Raw genomic sequence first — 24,752 nt, forward strand, 5'->3', positions numbered from 1 at the left:
TCCAAAAATGGGCAGTAGACCTAAATAGACATTTCTCCAAAAAAGATATACAGATTGCCAACAAACACATGAAAGAATTCTCAACATCACTAATCATTAGAGAAATGCAAATCAAAACTATAATGAGGTATTACCTCACACCAGTCAGAATGGCCATCATCAAGAAATCTACAAACAATAAATGCTGGAGAGGGTGTAGAGAAAAGGGTAGCTTCCTGCACTGTTGTTGGGAATGTAAATTGATACAGCCACTATGGAGAACAGTATGGAGGTTCCTTAGAAAACTAAAAACAGAACTATCATTCGACCCAGCAATCCCATTACTGGGCATATACCCTGAGAAAACCATAATTCAAAATGAGTCATGTACCACAATGTTCACTGCAGCTCTATTTACAATAGCCGGGACATGGAAGCAACCTAAGTGTCCTTATACAGATGAATGGATAAAGAAGATGTGGCACATATATACAATGGACTATTACTCAGCCATAAAAAGAAACGAAATTGAGTTATTTGTAGTGAGGTGGATGGACCTAGAGACTGTCATACAGAGTGAAGTAAGTCAGAAAGAGAAAAACAAATACCGTATGCTAACACATATATATGGAATCTTAAAAAAAAAAAAAAAAAAACTTCAGAGGAACCTATGGGCAGGACAGGAATAAAGATGCAGACGTAGAGAATGGACTTGAGGACACAGGGAAGGGGAAGGGGAAGCTGGGACGAAGTGAGAGAGTGGCATGGACATATATACACTACCAAATGTAAAATAGATAGCTAGTGGGAAGTAGCCGCATAGCACAGGGAGATCTGCTCGGTGCTTTGTGACCACTGCGAGGGCTGGGATAGGGAGGGTGGGAGGGAGACGCAAGAGGGAGGAGATATGTGGTATATGTATATGTATAGCTGATACACTTTATTATAAAGCAGAAACTAACACACCATTGTAAAGCAATTATACTCCAATAAAGATGTTAAGAAAAAAAAAAAAGGCATGAGCTTCTCCAAGTGTACAAAAGTGGGTATTTTACTAGAACTACTACTACTTCTTTTTTCTGTATCTTTTGCATCACTTAGACCAATAATGCTCGTTGATACCTAAAATTGGAAAGACAAGGACAAGAATAAAAGGTATCATCAGTTAACCCTGTTCACATCTTCTCACATGAACAGCTGGCATTGAGTAAACTGAAGTGAAAAAGCTAAATAACATTTTCTAAAGCAAGCAAGGAACAGAAGAGACACACACTGGAAACAAAAATATGGAGTATTGTGTATTAGTAGTTAGCCATAAATGCTTTCGAAGATGGGGTTGCTTAGTTAAAATGAGACCTTGAACCCTGGACACTCAAATTACTAACTGTTTGCAGCTACAGAAATATTGGACACCACCATTTTATGTAACAATAAGGAATTACTAGGTTGCTTTTTTTTTACCCCGTCAAAAATTTTTTTCCCTGGAGAAACCCTTATCTCTATTCCTCAGCATAGTAGTTCTTCTCCTAAACATAGTCACCTGACATTGACTGGGCTGGTCATTCCACATATACATACTCTTATAACATTCCATGTTTTATATTGGGCAAGTTACTCCTCTGGGCCTCAGTTTGCTCATCTGTAAAATGGAAATGAAAACAGCACTTACCTCATAAGGTTATTGTAAGGATTAGATGAGCTAATGAATGTAAAGTGCTTAAGGGAGAGCCTAGCACATAGGAAGTTCTGTAAATTTTAGTCCTATTGTTCTTACTACTTTTCATTGTTATTTACTCCTATTATTCCCTCTTTCATATCAATCTAAACCAAAGATATGGAATTTTAGAACTAGAAAAACCTTAGAGAGGACACAAGAAACCCAAATCTCTATATCTAGCTCCTGCTGTTTATAATGTTATTTCCTGTAAGCTCAAGATTTACATTTTCTAGAAAACCTTCTCCTGCATAAACCAGCCCCCTTAAGGACAGTCAGAAAACACCGTGAATTAAATTCTGGGCCCATCTTTACCAAGGACAACCAGTGAGCCCCAGGTAAATCACCTTCCGTTTGGTGGCTTCAGCTTACTCATCCCTAAAATAAAGTGTTTGCACTTGAGAATTGCTAAGGTCCCTTTCAGTGCTAATATTCTGATTCAGTAAATCCTTTAGTGTTCTTTAATGTATTTATTTGACATTTTGACACTTTAGAATTTATCTCTAGACACTTAAGTAGATTATAAGCATCAAGATCCTCTAGGGCAGGATCTTTATTCTTCTTTTCCTTTCTCTCCACAGCCCTTTGGTCATTCAGAAATTAGATGATTAGCCAAAACATGTCCAGGGAGTGAAAAATAAAGGATTGATACAGCCATCAGTAGTTCCAGAAGCAATCTAGAATTTTACTGATGTTACACTTATCTTTTACTAATACTACTAGTTATCAAAAAGCTGTTCAATTCTATCGTAGAAAAGGGTATTTTTAAGGGTAATACACCCAGTTATAGGGTATATTAAGGGTATTTTACAAACCAGATAACTTTATTGTTTCTGTAGTTTTGGATAGGTAAGTAAGGGACTTAATGTGTTCAAAATCAGTAGCCACATATTTTCCTAATGCATACATTAAGATTATAAGCTTCTCCCTAATATCATAAGAAATCACCACGTGGGAGTTTTGCCAATAAAAGGAAACATTTTTGTCTATTAATGTTTTCAAGTGATATAGTATTTTGCAACAGAATAAATATGCACAGGAACTAAATGTCAAGAACCAATAATAAGCAGTCTTAACTCCTGAGTAAATCCCTTGCTCTTAGTAACACTGTTGTGTAAGCTCACTCAGACTGAAAATGAATCTTTTTACAAGGAAAAACTTAATTAACATTTTGTCATCATTACACTGTTTTGTTGTAAGGTGATTTATCTCATCAAGCTGTTAGGTGCTCATATACTTAAAAGGCTAAGATAACCTTAAACTACCATATCTAGTATAGAACATTAATCTTAAGAATTAAGTGCTCAAATTTGTACAGGTCTAAAGGATTTCAAGGCAGCTGTAAACACACAGTCTTTCTGAAGTAGAGGTTTCTAAAAAATCTGGAATGCAACCAGTAAGATACATTGTAAAGTCAGAGAAAAAACAGAGGAAAAGTAAGCATAGTTCAAGAGAATAACAAGATGTAATTGAGGCCAAAAGCAAGAAGTCATTAATTTCACAACTATGCCTTGGATGGTTTTAAAGCCACTTCAGATACATTAGTAGGATATCATTTTCTATTTCAGGAGAAGGAATATCAAACCGAGGCAGTTTTGTAGTAAATGAATACTACAGCTGTATTTTGTGAAAAGGGGTCATTTTAATTTCAGGGTCTTTATTACCCAGTAAGGTAACTGACTGAACTGTGAAATAACATTTACAATGTAAATAAACTCAACTGTCTTCAAAGCAGGTAGTTATTATTCAAGTATTTACTTTTTGGGTTCTCTCATGTATCAAGATTTACATAATAGAATCTTGGCCTTTTCAATATTAGACAGAAAGTAAACTTTACAAAAGCAACTTAAGGTACTTAATTGTGTATAATTTAAAATAATAAGCGGGGGCTTCCCTGGTGGCACAGTGGTTGAGAGTCCCCCTGCCGATGCAGGGGACACGGGTTCGTGCCCCGGTCCGGGAGTGAGAGGCCCGCGTACTGCAAAATAAATAAATAAATAAATAAATAAATAAATAATAAATAAAATAATAAGGGGGGTAATGAAAAAAGACTAATCATTTGCAGACAATACAGAAAATGAGATACAGAGGTATTCAAGTTAACTTATCTATTTCCAGACGGCTGTTTAAAATGCACTGTATTTTATTAAGAAGTAAAAAGGTTGCGTTGATGTGCTCTCCCTACCTAAAGTCTGTGGGTAAAAAAATCTATCACAGGGCTTCCCTGGTGGTGCACTGGTTGAGAGTCCGCCTGCCGATGCAGGGGACACGGGTTCGTGCCCCGGTCCGAGAAGATCCCACATGCCACGGAGCGGCTGGGCCTGTGAGCCATGGCCGCTGAGCCTGCGCGTCCAGAGCCTGTGCTCCGCAACGGGAGAGGCCACAACAGCGAGACGCCCGCATACCAAAAAAAAAAAAAAAAAAAAATCACAAAAAACTCCCATAGGTCAGCATGAGATTATTAACAAACTGGTACATCAACCACACCATAGTTATCAAGTGTTGCAATGAAGAACCCTAATTTGAAGTTAAAATATTTTCTCATGATCATCAGTATGTATTCGCACCATATCCTAAGTTAAGAGGCTAGCTCGCATCCATCCAAAAGGACTTACAAAATTTTAAAGGCAAAGAAAGAGAGTAAGAATCCAAAGATCCTTATTTTTATAAAATCCAAAATTCCGGGCTTCCCTGGCGGCGCAGTGGTTGGGAGTCCGCCTGCCGATGCGGAGGATGCGGGTTCGTGTCCCGGTCCGGGAGGATCCCACATGCCGCGGAGCGGCTGGGCCCGTGAGCCATGGCCGCTGAGCCTGCGCGTCCTGTGTTCCGTGACGGGAGGGGCCGCAGCAGTGAGAGGCCCGCGTACCGCCAAAAAAAAAAAAAAAAAAAAAAAATCCGAAATACCTTGGTGGCAGAAATGGAAAGATAGCAGCAGATTACTAGATAGTGATCTGGAAGAGCAATAGAAAAAGAGTTTTAATATACATCGCTGTCTGGTTCAGTTATTTTTGAGAATTTTATCTTCAACAATAACTAAAAGTAAAAGGGAAGGAGGGGAAGGGAAGGAGTGAAAATCATTCTCTTTTTCACCCTGCTAAAGCCATCTGCTGGTTGGAAACAGACACGGTAGGTTCAAAGACCCTAACCTAGGTTAGCAAGCTTACCAAATACAACTGTGATCCTGAATGGTGTGCACCAAGCAGTCGCAATGACCTAGGCACCAGCATTTAACTAAAATGGTGAGGTAAAGAGTTCTAGCTCATTCAGTAAAATGAGTGCTTGGGCATACAACTACACTGCTTCTAGCACTCAGTGGAAATACAATGAACAGTAAAAAGGGTATACTGGTTCTTCAGTATGTACAGAAGAGAGTACCATTATAATACTTTTCTGGAGCCAATGTTTTATCTGAAATAAGTTGAAATGAAGCACAGTTTAAAATCAAAGGGGATCATTCTCATAGATCATGCTATTAATAGAAAACAAGTTTAAAACTCTGGGGAACAGCATACTGGTAAATTTCTCATAGTATAGGTAATAGTTAAGGTCAACCTTGGGAATGATAACTCACTAACTGAAATAAGGCTTCCACTCATGACCTAATATAAATAAGAAGGTAATAGAAATACATTTCTAAGGCTTGGAATTCAGGGAATTGTTTTCTTTTTCATCTCAGATTTAAAATATTTGGGAAACAGGTGTCATTTCCTTTTGAATGTAATTTCTATTCCGAATTCTGGTAACTGCAATATACAGAATAGGAGAGTATGCAATTAGTAACATGAAGATAATTTTGATCTCATAGCTTTCATCATCATTTTTTTTATATATGAGGTCACTGACTCTGTTTCAACCATGAATTCAGTATTTCATTTTAAATTTGGAAAACATAAAATCTCAAATTAGAAAGCTCAAGTTTCAGAATTTATTTATTGACTCACTTTTTCATATGTCAACTGGGATGAAAAAATATAGTGGGGTGTTCCACTTCAGGAATCATAAAAATTTTCAAAACAGCTGATTTATTCTTTAATAAAAACAGAATATACTTCTCTAAACATATCATAAGCAAATCTACTAACCGTTATGATTAACATAAATATTATACTTATGGCACTTTAAGGAAGGTATGTTTAGATCCTATGTTTGGCAATGCTCGTTAGAAGGCAGGTGTTACCTGCACAGTAAAACATTATATTTAGCATCAAGTATAGTGAGCCCAATTCAAAGAAATTTATGTAAGTTCAGGTCAGTCAGCTCTCTTCTTTGTATCCCCTATTTATTTAATGCCTGTATAATCAAGTATAAACATGGTAATGATTTTTTAAAATAGCAGCAAAAACTATCAAGTTTTACTGCATTAATCCAAAGTTCACAAAACTATGGAAGTCAGGAAATAATTCCGGCTGCTCTGCTGCTCGCTTAATCATGTGCAAATGTCACCTAAAGAATGTTTTTCCATTTCTCCATGTATTCTACCAGCTACCATTCCACATCAACAATCTATCAGCCCAGTTCTATAGGCCGAGGCCCACCTATAAAAGGATACGGTCGCCACACTAGATGGTTATTTCCAACAATGAGAATTTAAGCTAAATTCCCTAAAATGGTTTATTTGAAGAGAATTTGATACTTCCATTAAGTAACTAAACTCCTTACATAGTTACCGGAGTTACCAAAATGACCCACAACATTTCACAAACTGGGAAATGTCAGTATACATAAAGTGATAACAACAGTGGCATTGAAAACTTAATTCAAACAACTTGAGTTTTCATTCTTAACTGAAGCCAACGACCAGTTTAGGGGACTTTCCTCCCAAGTTTAAAGAAATGTATCACATTAAACGATTATAGCAAAGAGTATTCAATCAAATTTACCTAACATTGGATTATACATCCTGGCATATCTTTTTTTTTTTTTTTTTTTTTTTTTGCGGTACGCGGGGCCTCTCACTGTTGTGGCCTCTCCCGTTGCGGAGCACAGGCTCCAGATGCGCAGGCTCAGTGGTCATGGCTCATGGGCCCAGCCGCTACGCGGCATGTGGGATCTTCCCGGACCGGGGCACGAACACGTGTCCCCTGCATCGGCAGGCGGACTCTCAACCACTGCGCCACCAGGGAAGCCCCCTGGCATATCTTTTAATCTGAAACTCTCTTTTCCTTTATTTTAAAAAAATCTATTACTGCTCCCAGGTTTTCGGGACATATTCTTCAAGAATGACACATAACAAAGATGTGTAAGACTTTAACCACAGCAGTAAAGCACTGTATGATAAATCAAGTTTTAGTTAAATCAGAAAATATCATAAATTAATAATGATGCCATTATTTGGCTCAAATATTGCACTGAAGGGAAATATTCAAATTGCTCACTTTAGCACGCATTCAATTACAAATGTATAATGTCATCATGTAATTCCGGCTGTTCTGAATTATGATTCACAACTAGTATTTTGGTATGATAAATATTCCAGAAGATAAGCCTGCTTAGGGATTAGTAGCTAATTCTGATGGCCATGTACCACCTAAGGACACTTCAATTATCATTTTCCTGAGGCTCATAAATTTTTGATATTCCTTTATTGGAGAAATATCTAAGTGCCTACAAGGTAAAGTATACTAAGCTAAGCTGGGTTGTGGTAAAAAAAAAAAAAAAAAAGCTTATTTTTTTTAAAAGCCTTGAAATCCACTGAATTTGTTTTGAAAATGAGTAATATAAAAGTGTAAGCATGTACTTATGTTTTCTTAAAATTTGTCTTTGTAGCATTTCATTTCTATCTTCTTCGCTAGAAACATCCAACTCTAGCAAAAGGCATCAATGACCTCAACTGCCAGATACAGCATGTTTTTCAGCCTACATTCTTTTAACCTCTCGGGGGTATGTGGCAAAGTTAAACTCTCGTTGAAACTCTATCTTCCCTTGGCTTGCAAGATACCATTTTCCTGAAGTGCTTCATTCTCAGTCAACATTTCTGATTGTTCTTTTCTCTGTTTTTTTTTTTTTTTTTTTTTTGCGGTACGCGGGCCTCTCACTGTTGTGGCCTCTCCCGTTGCGGAGCACAGGCTCCGGACGCGCAGGCTCAGCGGCCATGGCTCACGGGCCCAGCCGCTTCGCGGCATGTGGGATCTTCCCGGACCGGGGCACGAACCCATGTCCCCTGCATCGGCAGGCGGACTCTCAACCACTGTGCCACCAGGAAAGCCCTGATTGTTCTTTTTTCACCAGTCACTTAAATGTTGCTAGATCCCAGCACCACATACTTGAGAATTTCCTTTCCTCATTCTATCTGTCCTCTCCTAATGGGATTTTATGTACTCCCATGGCTTCGACCACCATCGTTATATATGTGAATTCTGATCTGTTCTCAGCCCAGGTCTTTCATATGAATTTCCAGTCCATACATCCTACTGGAGCATGGACATGTGGATATCCCATGCATAATTATAGAGAGATCAGGCAACCTATTTTAGTTAATGTTAAAAGCATAGATTCTGGGGCTTCCCTGGTGGTGCAGTGGTTGAGAGTCTGCCTGCCGATGCAGGGGACACGCGTTCGTGCCCCGGTCTGGGAAGATCCCACATGCCACGGAGCGGCTGGGCCCGCGAGCCATGGCCGCTGAGCCTGCGCGTCCGGAGCCTGTGCTCCGCAATGGGAGAGGCCACAACAGTGAGAGGCCCCGCGTACCGCAAAAAAAAAAAAAAAAAAAAAAAAGCATAGATTCTGGAGCCAGAATGCCTGAGTTGGAATCCCAGGTCCACTAGGTATACGAATCTAAACAAGCCATTAATCCCTCTGTGCCTCAGTTTCCTTATCAGTAAAAAAGAGATAATAATAATAATTTACCTTATAGGGCTGCTATAAGAGTAAAATGAACTTAGAATGGAGCCTGTCATATAATAAGGGCTAAATAAAGCATTTGTTAAATAGAATAATTAATACTATAATTTAAGATTCTTAAAATATTCCCTATAATTCTCTATGTACACTTGTATCTGTAAAACCACCTGTCTTGATTTTTAATATGGCCATCATATAGAACACTTAGATATTTTATCTCCTGTAAAGGTCAACCTATTGATAATATGTAAGTTTGAGGCACTTTGGGAAAACAAAATAAACTCAAGCAGGCAGATAGATGCTGGCAAGAATCATGTGGTCCCTGGGTAGGCAAAAAGAAACAGGGAGGTAGGGCAGGCCAGGTAAGAGAATGATCTATTTAATACTCTGACAAGGATTCTAGTGATGACCAAGACGCCCTGAACAGCATGGTTTGCCCTGCTACAACAGACAGCTAACAACTCAAGTGGGATTTCAGGGTTTGAAAGAAGCTTACAAATCTCAACTTTCCTCTATTCCCTCTAATCCATGACAACCTTATTTCTTCCCATGCACTGGTTTTCCAAGGCTAGGAAAAATAATAAAGAAATGAAAGACGGCTATAAGTTTCGAATGGGGTCCACATCTTGTTCACTATACCCCAGCACCTAGCAGAGTGCCTAGCATATAACTGGAGTTTAATGAATATATCTTGAATCAAAGAATAAAAGTCAAAAGTGAATGAGACAAAAGAAGTTAAATTCCTAGTTCTATAGCTGATTCTACTGACTATACTTTCTTCTGAAACAATCACATGCCATAGTCCTATTCCACCTCACCCCATCCACACACATGCCTATAATTCTTTTTTTTTAAGGTTTATTTATTATTTATTTATTTATTTATTTATTTATTTATTTAATTTATTTTTGGCTGTGTTGGGTCTTAGTTGCAGCACACGGGATCTTTTGTTGCGGCACGCAGGCTTCTCTCTAGTTGTGGCACGCGGGTTTTCTCTCTATGGTTGTGGTACGCGGGCTCCAGGGCACGTGGGCTCTGTAGTTTGCGGAACGAAGGCTCTCTAGTTGAGGCATGCAAGCTCAGTTGTTGTGGCATGCGGGCTTAGTTGCCCCGTGGCATGTGGTATCTTAGTTCCCTGCCCAGGGATCAAACCCAAGTCCCCTGCCTTGTAAGGCAGATTCTTTACCACTGGCCCACCAGGGAAGTCCCTCCTATAATTCTCACTGGGAGCTGTGGTAAGTGCCAAGGGCATTCTATCATATCCTCCTTTAATTGTCAAAAGATGGTTTCTTAAAGGTCTCTCGAATTACACACAGCAAGGTGATTTTTAAAAAGCTGTGAGAAATTGACAAAAGTGTTAATATAGTACAGTAATGTGGAATTATAATTAACTCAACCAAGAAGCCTAGAATTTCATAGTTACTTAATGTCTCACCTTCTTGTTCCTCCTCCCTCCAACATTAACATCTTAACAGTTTATTTATACAGTACCCCAAAATGCCTGTAGGAAATACATGAACATTAAAGGACATACAAGTTCGATATCTGCCAGTTCAGTCTTGCAGAACTTTATATTCTCCATCTTAGTTGAATTTGAGATTCTTCTTTAGGTAGAAATTCATTCCTTTATAAATGTTATGGGTTAAAAATCAGGTTTTTAAAAAGAGAGAACAAACAGAACAGTAAAGAGCAGTGTTTCAATGCTAGAATATGCTAGTATTATTGTGTGATATAGTAGTTTTTAGTCTAAAACAAATAATTGTATCTGTGGCCTTCTTCATGCCATCTTTGCAGAGGCATAATGAAAAAGTCTAAGTTAATATGTACTAGACAAGAAAGTTGCATAGAAGGAAATGTTTGAATTGCTAAATGTGAGACAAAAAACAGTTGTGGACAGGAATATTAAATAGAGATCATTACTCTACCTTCAAATATGAGAATGACTAATAATTTGTCAGCTGTTTTGTCAGTGAAGGGATTTGATAGGGATATGTAAGAAAGTTCATAGTCCAAGAGGTAGTGATCCTTTAACAAAACGAATAAAACACTGAGGCATTCACCAAGTTGATTCTTGTCATTTCAGTATCAATCAAAAGATGTTATGTCAAGCAATTGTGTTCTCTGAACCATTTTTAGTAGAGTGAACCTACTGTTCCCTAGATGCTTTCTGATCTATTTGGAAGTTTCCTCACCATCATCATTAAAAGCAACATTACCATCTCATCTTTACACAGCATAGGATTGAAAGAATGGATAAAATTAAATCAACAATGCCTTTGACTTCTACAGACTTAGAATCTAATATTGTAGTCTTGGATATTATGAACAAGCTAGATCAACCCTTTGTCAGTCTATTAATGTCTTATTTCTTAACTATTCAAAATTGATTGATGAGTGACAGAACAATAATAAATTTAGATAGACAACACAGATGCAAGAAGGAAGGACTAACAAACAAAAACTTAACAATTGATCAAATCTGATACTTTTTTGTACCATCAGCAAGTTAAGGGGTGTGTGTGTGTGTGTGTGTGTGTGTGTGTGTGTGTGTGTGTGTGTGTGTGTGTGTGTGTGTTACATAAACTAATGAATGATGATCATTTTAAAGGTTACCTATGTGGACAGTTGATTATTGAAAACTCAGGCTGCTGTCTGATTATGATTTATTTATATTTACTTATAATTTATTTATGATCTACCCTGATTCAAGGCAGCTTACAGAGATGTGAATAATATAATGAGAAAAGTAATTTAAAAATGAGAAAAATAAGGTAGAATATAAACAGAAAAGTAGTACGGAGATAATAGTGTGATGAACATACAAATTTCTGTAATGAAACCCTGCTAGAAGAAATTGCTAAAAGCAACTCACAAACTTCATTCTTTGCTTCCAGACACAAAGATCACAATAGCTATAGTAAAGCAAAACCTGCTTCTCTGTAGAAGCACAACTGTTTGGACGAGGAGAGAGACAAGATGGCAGAGTAGAAGGACCTTGAGCTCACCTCCTCTCATGAGCACACCAAAATCACAACTAGCTGCTGGACAGCCATTGATTAAAAAAAAAGACTGGAACCTAGAAGCGCAAGTATTTGGCTTGCTCGTTAACCTACTCAGCCAAATCAACAAGAGTCAGCCTTGATCTTTCCTTTCCCCTCTCTTTCCAGATTTTTCCATTAGTAAACCCTGTAGGCTTTATTGCCAAAATATATCCTCAACATATGATCACTCTTCTCCATTTCCAATGCTGCCACTCTACTCCAACATACTACCCTCTCTTATCTAGATTATTCGAAAGACCTACTGTCTGGTCTCCTTACAACTTATTCTCCACATAGGAGCCAGGAGGGTCATTTATAAAACACACATCAAGTCTTGTCACTCCTCTGTATACAACTATCCACGGCTTCTTAATGTACTTTCAATGAATTCCAGCCCCTTCCCATGACCTTTGTGACCTGTACCTCGACTTCCTCTTAGGACACTTCTCCTGTGACTCTCCCCCTGGCCCACCATACTCCAGCAAATTCTTTCTATTTTTCAGTATATGCCACACTCATTTCTGCTTCAGAACCGTTGCACTTACCCAGAACACTCAGTCTTTGAACCTCAGCGTGACTAACATTTTGCCAGAACTCACTTGAAATATCACCTCCTTAATGAAACCTTGACTAGAAACCCAAATAAATATGTGTATGTACACACTCACACCCATACAGTCATATAACCCAATTTTATTTTCCTTATAACATTTCCTGATGAAATCATCTTATTAATTTCCTTGGCTGTTGTCTGTCTCTCCACCCCCAAATAAAATGTATGCTTCATGTCAGGAGAGAACCTGTCAGCCCCATAACATGGAATCGTGCTCAATACAATGAAAATTCCAGATACTGGGATCAAGAACTTCTCCACAATAAATAGAATTTCCCTAAAATAGAGGCCAACATTTATACAACAGCATATAATTCAGTAAGGTAGCTGTATAGGAGAGGTGAACACCAGTGCATTTAATCCCTGCATTCAGCTCCCTGTGGTCTGATGTAATCAATGAGTAGGTCTTAAGAGTATCTAGAAGGGGCTGTGAACTGTATACCCCCCCCCCATAAACTTCTGTTTCTCTCAGCCAAGACTCTGAAAGGAGCAGCAATGAGTTTCAGAGGCTGCTTGCTTACCAGACATGAAAAGTAGCTCCTCTAATCAGCCAGGTAATGGCAGAGATGGTGCAGTAATAATTAGTCACACTAGTGGAAATTCAGAAAAAAATCTAATTTAACTTCCATTCCTAGTTGAACCAAAGGACTGACAAATATATTTCTTAGAAGGTAATTTTGGGAAAATTTCCAGCCAAGATGACACTGTGATTTACTCTTTAAGGCCATGCCTGTGTGACAAACACAAAGCCACAAAAGGTAAATATGTGAAGAAAAACTTAGAAATTTCTGCATTTAAAAAATAATCTCAGCACAAGTCAACCCTCTTAACCCTTCCACCTATACATTTTTACCACCAAAAATAATAAGCTACACAGCTTAAATGTAAACGGTGCCCCTTTGAATTGTCTAACACAGCTTCCACGAACAGAAACATCAAGTAGTCAAAGAGCCTGAGGCTCTACACTATTGGCCTCCAAACTCAGAAGCATGTAAAGGCAGCTGGGACTTACAGACTGCAAGACCCAGGAGACTGGCTAGAGGCAAATGCAAATTATTTGCAAAATAATTTGCAAAAATAGTGGTGGTTGTATAGCAGACAGGATAATGCCCCCCACCCCCCAAAGATATCCATGTCCTAATCCCTGGAACCTGTGAAAATGTGACATTTCTGGGCAAACACTTACTATGTTGCACATAGAATTAAAACTGCTAATTAGATGACCTTAAAACAGGGAGACCATTCTGGATTACCAGTCAGCCCAATATAATCATCTAGGGTCCTTAAAAGTAAAAGCAGAAGGCAGAAGAAGAGTCAGGGTCAGAGTGATGTGATGTAAGAAAGACTCATCAGGCTTTGAAGATGAAAGGAGGCCACGAGCCAAAAATGCAGGCAGCCTCCTGAGACCAGAAAAGGTGAGGAAACAAATTCTACTCTAGAGCCTCCAGAGGAATGTAGCCTTACAGACATCTGGTTTTTAGCCCAATGAAACACATGTCAGACTTCTGACCTACAGAACTGTAAAATAATAAATCTGTGTTGTTTTAAGCTACTAAGTTTGTGGTAATTTGTTATAGCAGCAATAGGAAAATAATACAGATTGTAATTAAAACCTCCCACATGAGATAAGAACACAGTCAAAAATTCCAAAATACATCTAAAAAAATAAAGGAAAGCAAATAAAATAAAATGTGGGATATTCATCAGAAAAAATAATAATATAATCTAAAATGATTTGAACATAAGAATAGCTTTAAAACTCAAAAAGATAAAAGGAATAAGTCCATAAAATAGAACATAAAAAGTTTAAAACAGGTAGAAATTAATCAACACCAAGTATGTATGAAAGAACCAATTAGAAATTTGGGGATGAAAATATATAGTTACTGAAATAACAAATAGATTGAATAATCTGTAAATTTACTGTAGTCAAAGAGAGATTTAGTAATTACTAATTCCAAAGAGTATTGAGCAGAGACTCAAAATGCATTCCAGGAAGATAATGCAATAAGAAATATAACAGAGTACTTAAGGGACACGGAGGAGAGATTGGGAAGCTCCAACATACATCCAGTAGAAGTTATAGAAGAAGACAAAGTGAGAAACGTAGAAAAAACTAGGAAAGAAGGTGGATAAGAAGTTTCCAGAACTGAAAAAAGTTGTGTGGTAAACTATACACTGAAGACCAAACAAGAAAACAAAAAATAAATCAACCTGTAAAACCACCACAGGGAAACTGTAGTACACCAAGATAAAGAGAAAAGCTTAAATGCTACCAGAAAGAAATGACTGTCTATAGAAGAGAACAATTAGACTGGTAGCAGATTTCTCATTAGCAACATTACAGAAGACTACTAAGTATTATCTTAAACATGTTGAAGGAAATAGAACTCAATACTGCCTAAACTATTAATCAAGAATGAGTCAACCTATCCCCATAAACATGTACTGTAATTCTTTGTATATATAAAAAAAAAATTACTGTAAAGTTTAACTTTACTCTTAAAAAAAAAAAAAAATGAGCCAGACTTAATATAAACTAATGAAACTTAAGCTGTAAACCTTCACATTTGCACAGGCCCCTACCCTATTATGCTGGGAGTTGTTGGAAGCTGAAGAGTGTGCCAGACAGAGAGGGAAAATATATCAGTCAGGCATTTCTGGAAAACTGCCTACAGAGATTTCAAAAGGAGTCTTCAAGTATTGGGTCTTCTTTCCCTGTTTAAAAAAAAAAACACTTCCATGCCTAACTTTGTATTTTATAGGTTTGGCCAAAAAGTTCATTCAGGCTTTTCTGTAAGATGTCACTTTTTGGCCAAGGCAACATTAAAAGAAGGTCTCAGAGTGTATTAGCTGCATACTGCACAAAATCAGATCTGCCCTGGACTTCAGCAATAAGAAAAGTGAACCCAGAAACAGGAGTTGAAGTAATAGTAAACATAGAAATTGGTAAAATGTTTTCAGAAGCTGAACTGATTTTAAAAATAAGTAAATTTTATGGGCTTCCCTGGTGGTGCAGTGGTTGAGAGTCCGCCTGCCGATGCAGGGGACACGGGTTCGTGCCCCGGTCCAGGAAGATCCCACATGCCGCAGAGCGGCTGGGCCCGTGAGCCATGGCCGCTGAGCCTGCGCGTCCGGAGCCTGTGCTCCGCAACGGGAGAGGCCACAGCAGTGAGAGGCCAGCGTACCGCAAAAAAAAAAAAAAAAAAAAAAAAAGTAAATTTTATAATAAACAGAATAATCAAAAATTCTAATTGAGATTAACAAGGCTAGTTATTATACTAAAGTCCTTTGTTAAGGAAAATAGTGTAAATGTATAAACTCACTGGCCTCAAAAGTCTAGGCTTACAGTTTATATAGCAGAAAATTTGACACGTCGTTAGATGGGATAGCTATTAATTGAGTCTTTTTATAATCTGGGGTAATGAAGAATCGCTCCCTTTCCAAATGAGATTCTTGGCTCTGCACCCAAGAATGCTGGGCCACACTCTTAGCGTTGGCAATGGGAAAGTAGTTAGCAAGGCTCAGCATCCACTTTTAGGACAGATCCTCAAACCCTCAAGAGGGCAAAACAGCTTCCCTTGGTGCTTGTTCTGCTTAAGATGGTAATAGCTGTAGAGTATAAAGGACCCACTCAGAATGGTCTGGAAGCCCTTCATATATTTTATGAAGGAAGCTCTACACAGAACAAAGTCTAACATTAACGACTTTTCAAAGTTTACGTCATTAAATAGAAAAGGCACTGGACTGTAAAAAAGGAAGCTGAGTTTTACCCCACATTCTTTAACATCTGCTACATTTTTTTTATGTAGATTCCTGCTATTCCTATCTAGAAAATGAAATGAAGATAACCACCTCAGAGGAAGTATTATAAAATAAATTAAATGAGAATCATAAACTAAAGTGAGCCTAGCCTTTCAGAGAATATACTCCATTTGCCATTTAAGAGGTACACAGAAAATGTGTGTGAACCAACATACTAATAGATAACAATGTTACCAGTGTTGGGATTATTTTTAAGTCTCTCTCCTCAGGGGACTTCTGATCGGTTTAAGGAGGAAAAGGGATACAGGAGGGTTATGCATATCTCTGCCTGAGGACAGTGAAGTAACCTGCTGAATCCAATTTCAAGAAAGGAACAAGAGAACAAATGTTCATGGCCTGCTGAGCCACTTTCCTAGTGGTCACCTCAAAAAAAAAAAAGGTAATTGGCATCTGTATTTACCACTTTCTTAGCATTCATCATAATGAATTAGAATAGCCTGTGAGTCCCTTGAGGCCAAGGACTATGTTTTATTCATAAATTATATTCCCAGTACCTATCACAATACATGGTACATAGAAAGTGCTAACGACATTTGCAGAATTAACGAACAAAGGGAACGGAATCTCTAGGTAGCTGGAAAAATCCTTGGTAAGGAAGGGTGGTTGCTGACTACAATACATTTGGTCACAGGTGATTCTTGAGCTAATTCAAGGTGGGGGAGGATCTATAAACCTCTAGCAACATCTATAGCCACAAGTCAGTGGCACTCCAAGAGATGACAGGGAGCCCAGCAAGAGAGACAGTTGTTATAATGACTACAAGCAAGATAGCCAGCAGCCAGGAAACCCAGCTCTCATGACTTGTTGTCAATTGTTTTTATCAGGAAGTATTAGTGAGCCAACCCATACTCATTTTCTCTAGGTTACTTAGAGATAGGATGGATAACACACATTCTTAATTAATTGCATGTGTATTTAGAATGCTTAGTAAATTAAGTCATAGACCTAACTATTTAGAAACTACTCAATAATTGACCGAAGGACTAGTAAATAAATTACCGGTTTTATTGAAAGCCTCCGTTTTCAAGAAAGATGTCAACTTTTGAGTTTCCCTGAAGCAGTGGTTGGCAATCTTGGCTATACTCTAAACTTAGCCCCAATCCCAAATGTTCCAGTTTGATTGGTGTGAGCTGGGGTTTAAACATTTAGTATTCTTCAAAGCTTCCTAGATGATTCTAAGGCAGTGATCCCCCAAATTGTCTGCATATTGGAATTACTTGGGTTCTTTTTTAAAATTCCAAACCCAAGCCATACTCCCAGATAATTAAATCACCCTCTGGAAACGGGACCCAGGCATCAGGATTTCTTGAAGCTTCCCAGGGGATTCCAATGTGGAGACAAGTTTGGGAGCCATTTATACAAAGAGCTTAAATACTGGTGAAACTTTCCAACCATTTAATCACTAAACTGGTAACTCACCAGAGACCCACTATCCCCAGAAACAGTAATGCTAAAGATAAGGACACAGAGCAACCAAAGGAAATAAGATACATAAGAAACATTTCAGTGTCATGGAGAAATATTTTTACGAGATTTTAGTAGAGGAGATGGAAAACAGGCTCAGTATAAAAAGTTATTCTAAATGTTTCTGAGAGTTGGTATCATTAGCTAGTACAGACCTGTTCAGCATTTTATTGGAATATACTATGTATAAGCAACTGTGCTTCATTTAAGTCTGAAAATCAGGACACACATCTGATGAATATTTTGCCAGTTCCTACCTGGCATTTCCTTAGAAATTTGCAAGTGGGATTCAAATGTCAATGTCCATCCAAGGAAAAGGAGAGGAGCCAGGAGAAGATGGTCAATATCACAGAAGTTGACAAAAGGAACAGGAAAATGATATGCAGGCATATTTCACTTTGCAAGTTATCTGGTTATTTCCCGTAGGACAACAATGAGTTGGTATTGACAGTGATCTCATGGCCGGAGCTAAGTGACTAGTCCCTTATTAAAAGATCATAAATGATTCCTTTCTTAATTGAGGAAACCATGAGGCACAAAGTGAGTTGGAATAATGCTGACCAGAATTCCTGCCCCAGCTCTTGAGAGTGCGTTTGCAAATCAGCAGGATACCCAACCCCCAAACTCTGTAATCAGGTGAGGACTTCCCTGACGTCTGTTTAAGCTGACAGTCAGCTGCCCCACAGAATAGAATCCCAATAACTTCATCTTCTTAGTCTCACTCAGATTTAAATCTTCCACCTCTTCTATTCTATGTTGGAAAAAGAACATAGATTCTTTTTTAAAATGACTATAGTAATCTTAGAAAAAGGGTAATTGGGGCAGAGCTATGTAATGAAGTCTGTCAGTTTTTTATTAAAAATATACTTCTCTAGGCTCATGGATTTAATCAATTATAAGCTGTATAAGCTAAAAATGCTGCTACAGGCACTGAACTGATATAACAGACTGATCCCAAGACCCATTCTTGGGCAGTGAGACTCTGTAAGCTGTACCCCTCTTAGACAAGCTGGTAAATGCCACTAAAGGGGATCAGAATATTCCAATACTATATACATCAGTTTGAAATCTAAGAAAAATCGTCTACTAAGTGGACCAAGAATTGTTACATTGGCATGTTCACAACCACTAGCAGAAACCAACTTAAATATATACTGTTATATCTGATAGCCAAATACCTCCAGGGCATCTTATAAAATTACAATACTAAAGAAACTGCCCTGTTTAAAACTTAGGGTATATTGATCTTTATGATACTTTTAAAAAGTGTTATAGGATATCGTGACTTCAGCCCACAGTTAATTGGTTTTTTTATCCCTTTAAAATTCTGATAACCAATCACTCTTAGTAAGAAGCTGGAACAGTTCTTCCCTTTGATCCACCTAAATTCTGTATTACTTAGTAAATTTTATTTCTCTGTAAAATGGTATATAACAAGATGGCTCTCTTTGTCCCAGTTGATCTGAAGCCCCAAAAGGTTGAGAACAAACGTTCTCAAAGTACTTCCAAGGTAAAGTCAATACTTTGAAAACAAACTCTAAAGCACAAGTAAAATGCTAGCTCACGTTTGCAGAACTTGCAAAGAAAAGTAGTAAAAAAATGCTTTTGCAGTTCAACACCCACCTTGAGGGTATAAAGGTTTCAACCTTTTGGAAGGACTAGATCCTTAGGGAAAGTTTACTGAAGGACTGGGAATCAAGGAACCACTGCAATACGCCATTGGGAGCACAGTGGACATAGTGGTCTGACCCCCACCTAGAAACCTAAGGGACATAACTCATCTCTCCCTCGTCAAAGGTTTGAGTGTTGAGTTTTCCTTGGACCAGGTATGAGGAAGATTGATTAGGTGGAGGTGGGGGGGGATCCCCAAAACCTAAGATTTATTTTCATTCCAACCATGCTAGTAAAGTAAAATGACTGTGTTTCAACAGTTCCATTTCTATGAATAAAGTATATAATAAGCATTCAATAAGCACTTGTTGGATAATCCTGAATTGCTCATTCACAGAAACCTTTTTCTAATTCCCCCAAAGCTTTTACTACGGAAATTTATGCTGCTGGGGGCAATAAAAAACCTTACCTATTTTGAAGCTAAATTCACCATATTTCAAGTAGTTACTGTCATCTCTCCTTTCTAAAACTTTGGGGGAAATTAAATTAACCTTTGTGAGCTCAGTTCCCTCATCTGTAAAACAGGGATAATAAAACCTAATTGAAGGCAAGTTGTGTCAAACAAAGAAAACAACCAATGTGAGGCATCCTCATAACATGTTAGCCCACCCTCTCTCACCTCCTTGCTATTGATATATTCATTCTTTAGGTGTGTTAATGTTATATAATCTGGATTAAAGGGAAAATCTCTGTTTTCTGCTTTTTGCCTGGCAGATTGCCAGTGTTTTTTAAGTGATTTTGCCAGATGTGTGAATTATCTACTGTGTGTGGATTTAAGTAGTTTAAGTCTACTTTGAGTTTATAGATGACTCAATGTTGGGCATAATTACTGCTTAACTGCTGATGCAAGCCTAGAAAATACACCCTTTTGGGTTCAACCACATTTTTGTCTACTATGTACCATATCCTTTCAAAAGTTTTTTTTCCCCTCTCATAAAAACATGCATCTGTGGTATCCGTGGGATATGTCTAACAGATCTAAGATGTAGGTTAGGTGAGTTGAAAAGCACAGGATATACTCAATCTGTTTTAGTCATCAGGCCTCTTGTCTGAAAAACCTCAGTGAAAGCAGAGTGAGCTGATGGCAGGAAAGGAAATTAACAAGTGAGAAAGCTGACTTAAGAGTTATGCGGAAACAATGGATAAAAGAAAACTATTCAGCATTCTACAAAGGCAGGCCATGGGGTAGTGTTTTTTTGTTTTTGTTTTTGTTGTTGTTTTTAAATGGACTAAGTGCTTTTATGCATCTCCTCTACTCCCAAAACAAAGGCAAAGAACAGCTAGCATGTCACTGCTTATTTCTATTTTGTCAGCATTTTTACTAAAATGATGCTTTGGTTTTTCTCCTATGTCGCTAAGTTATTTTGTTTCTGAGACCACTGAATATTTCCCCTGAGGAGCCTGAGAAAGCCTCCAGGAACTTTCCTGACTAAATGCTGCCAGTGAATGGAACACAGGACAAAGAAACCTGAGATCGGTCTTGGATCTGTGCATTCTGACGAGTCACATCTATTTTCATTATCATCAGGAAACATTTCTAAAGTGTTTTAGAAAGGCTTAAATACAATTTTTGCTACAAATATAAGGCTGCTGAGGTCAATATAAAAATTCTCAGAGATTCACAAGAACTCAAGCTTTCATACTTTAAAATCTCCTAGGAAAAAATATTTGAGATAGGTCTACGTTTTGACATATAAGTTGGCTATAATAAAAAAAGTGGATTCATTCTAATTGTGACTAATCACATAAGGCACCATAAAAAATCTTCAAAGCAGTTATACATTGAAACACCTTTTTTTAAAACCATAGTTTGTACCATTTTAAGAAGAATCATGATTGATTATACCACAAGTGGCCTCTTTTTCAGAACAGGTAACAAAGAGTATTGGTAACTATCAATAGCCTCCATAGAAAGGAGAAAGTTTTTATGGTCTGGTTCCCCCTTCTAAATAGGTGCTTCTCCAGCTCTAGGGTCTAAATAAATAACCAGCTTCTAAGTTTGGTCATTACCCTGCTCTTTCCCTCTCCTCCTACTGGGTTTCTGTTTTCTCCCACCAAAATTCAGCATCATAGAAGCTTAGCTCTGTATCAGAGAACAGACAATAAAATGTAGTCAAGAAAGAATCCCAAGAAATACAGCTTGCAGAGAAAACTCCATTCAGTGCCAGTAAACCAAATGATCTTCTGATAAATAAGTGTATCACTGTTGAATCAATTCCACAAGACTTAGCAAGAGGGAACTATATCAGACTACAGAATATTAAAACCTTTAATTGCTAAACAAATCAATAATTTTGTAATTAATCAAGGTCTTTACGGTAGTGAGGTAAGGTAAAAAAAAACAGGAAACCTTTTTAAAGAGAAGTTAGATTTATGTGAATTGTTACTAAGAGAGGAATCCGTGCAGTGGTAATTTGTACTAAAAAGAAAAGAAAAAAATGGGTCACTAGGGAAAGAAGCAAATCAGTGCACTAAAATCTTTAAAACCATCATCGTCTTGGTGAAAACACATCTTTAAGACTGCACTTAAAAATAATCTATTTGATGTATTTTAACATATAGGCATTTAGAAATTCGACTATACATAGATACCTCAGTTTTAAAAAAAAATCTATGCCCTAGAGACAAGATTTTTTAATCACTCTGTTGTTTTGACTTTTTAAATGTCCTTTTCTCTCTTTCAGCTGTTTTTTTTAACCATAAGAGCTTCCCTATCTTGAAGATATTTAAAAATACTTCATTTTGAAGAAACTATCAAAGGGACATCAGTTGGCACGTATGCTTGGCATCAGGGCACACCAAATGGCCCAATTAAACCATTTGCAGTCTTTGCAATATGCAATTTAAATGTACCCAAGAAATGTCAAATGGTTTCTCATGCAGAATTATCTTTACCAATGAGCTATGCCTCAGGAACTGAGCACATAAATCCCTGCAGATGTTTGCCTCAGACACACACTGGGGGATGTTAGTTACCACACAAGAGAAGAGACTTTTCAAGCTATACAGGATGGCAAGAAATGTCTTCTTCAGGAGAAGCAGTGTGGCTAGGAGAAATGGCCAACACCTGTCTCTATTATAAAGAGTATTCCCTGCATCAGGCCCTAAAAAACAACAGCAGGAAGAAAGCCTCTGTCCATTTTCCGTTCTCCACCAATTCTTCAAAAGACTTCTCAATGTGATAAATTTGAAGGAGAACATTGTAAAGGATAAAAGAGAATGATTAGTAAAATTGCAGTCTCAATGTACAGGTTCTCTATTTGAAAAAAGAAAAATGGCAATAAATTAACAGAAAACAAAATTGTTGGGCTGGCTCAAAAGGGGCCACCAAGAATAGCAGAAGAGCACTGACTCCACCCTCTCTCCTTTCTCCAGTCTAGGGGTTGGCCTATCTCCAAATGTGGTTCTAAGCCAGGAAGCCCCTACCTCAGAAGGCAGGAGCTCTAATTAATACCTCACTGCCCTTACTTCCTCTTTCGAAGCTTCTTTCCGTTGCTAAGATACCTGTCAGAAACCCTCCATAACTTGTTCCCAAGCTGTGCCTGGATCTATGCTCTCAGCTGTACTATCTGCCTTTCTGCTGGGGGCTGGCTCCAGTTCTGTTCAGACCCCTGCATGCCTTAGTGAAACTCAACCACTTTATTGGGTTGGATCCCGGGAACACAGTTCTATGCCCCTCTGCCCAAGCTTAATTATTGTCCACGGTTTGGAATGTATAATAATGTCTGATGGAAAATGATCCATTAGGCTTCAAAGGACATAGTGGGCAGAGGAATGAGGGAATTCAGGGGAGGGAGAGGATGACTTGCAAGGCTCTAAGCACCAGCCTAACCCGCAGATACTGGCATTTAAACATGCCTTCTATAACTTGGGATATGATGGATAAATTCTAGGGGCTTATACATGCTAATATCAGACACTTATTAGATTGATTTTTGTGTGGGAATAACATGCTTAGGCTGGTGCTTTGGGAGTTGGCACGTTTAATAACTCCTGAAACAACTGTTTTTTAATATTTATATGATTTATATTTTATCAATTATTAATCTAATTGATCAATAGCAGTTATTTTTCATTCATCTCTAATTTTATCTTTAAAGATGCATTTCAGAGTGAGCTGTTTATTTTAAAAAGTAATGTATCTTTAGAGCTTATTAAGATGGCAGAGTAGAAAGACATGTGCTCACTCCCTCTTGCAAGAGCACCAGAATCACAACTATCTGCTGAATAATCATTGACAGGAAGATACTGGAACTCACCAAAAAAGAGACCCCACATCCAAAGACAAAGGAGAGGCCACAATGAGACGGTAGGAGGGGTGCCTTCAAAATAAAATCAAATCCCATATCCACTGAGTGAGTGACTCACAAACTAGAGATCAATTATACTACAGAAATCCACCCACTGGAGTGAAGGTTCTGTGCCCCATGTCAGGATTCCCAACCTAGGGGTCCTGCAATGGGAGGAGGAATTCACAGAGAATCAGACTTTGAAGCCTAGCAGGATTTGATTGCAGGACTTCAACAGGACAGGGGGAAACAGAGACTCTACTCTTGGAGGGCACACACAAAAGTGTACGTGATTCAAGACCCAGGGGGAAGGAGCAGAGACCCCACTGGAGACTGAACCAGACCTACCTGCTGGTGTTGGAGGGTATCCTGCAGAGGTGGGAGGTGGCTGGGTTCACCACGGGGACAAGGACACTGGCAGCAGAAGTTCTGGGAAGTATTCCTTGGCGAGAGCCCTCCCAGAGTCTGTCATTAGCCCCAACAAAGAGCCCAGGTAGGCTCCAGTGTTGGGTTGCCTCAGGCCAAACAACCAACAGGGAGGGAACCCAGCCCCACCCATCAACAGTCAAGTGGATTAAAGTTTTACTGAGCTCTGCCCACCCAAGCAACAGTCAGCTCTACCCACCACCAGTCCCTCCCATCAAGCCTCTTAGATAGCCTCATCCACCAGAGGGCAGACAGCAGAAGCTAGAAGAACTACAATCCTGCAGCCTGTGGAACATAAACCACATTCACAGTAAGATAGACAAGATGAAAAGGCAGAGGGCTATATATCAGGTGAAGGAACAAGATAAAACCCAGAAAAACAACTAAATGAAGTGGAGATAGGCAACCTTCCAGAAAAAGAATTCAGAATAATGATAGTAAAGATGATGCAGGACCTCAGAAATAGATTGGAGGCAAAATTGACAAGATGCAAGAAATGTTTAACAAAGACCTAGAAGAATTAAAGACCAAACAAACAGAGATGAACAATACAATAACTGAAATGAAAACTACACTAGAAGGAATCAATAGCAGAATAACTGAGGCAGGACAACCGATAAGTGACCTGGAAGACAGAATGGTGGAATTCACTGCTGCGGAACAGGCTAAAGAAAAAAGAATTAAAAGAAATGAAGACAGCCTAAGAGACGTCTGGGACAAGATTAAATGCAACAACATTCACATTACAGGGGTCCCAGAAGGATAAGAAAGACAGAAAGGACCAGAGAAAATATTTGAAGAGATTATAGTCGAAAACTTCCCCCAAATGAAAAGGAAATAGCCACCCAAGTCCAGGAAGCACAGCGAGTCCCATACAGGATACACCCATG

General features: G+C 38.3%; 1 protein-coding gene across 4 annotated transcripts in view; it reads right to left on the minus strand.

The window, feature by feature from the left end:
- Positions 1-24,752, minus strand: part of IMMP2L (inner mitochondrial membrane peptidase subunit 2) — a 906,926-nt gene that overhangs the window by 371,981 nt on the left and 510,193 nt on the right. The window lies entirely within an intron of this gene.

This window comes from Delphinus delphis, chromosome 9 (genome assembly GCF_949987515.2).
Source record: "Delphinus delphis chromosome 9, mDelDel1.2, whole genome shotgun sequence".
NCBI classification, from domain to species: Eukaryota; Metazoa; Chordata; class Mammalia; order Artiodactyla; family Delphinidae; genus Delphinus; species Delphinus delphis.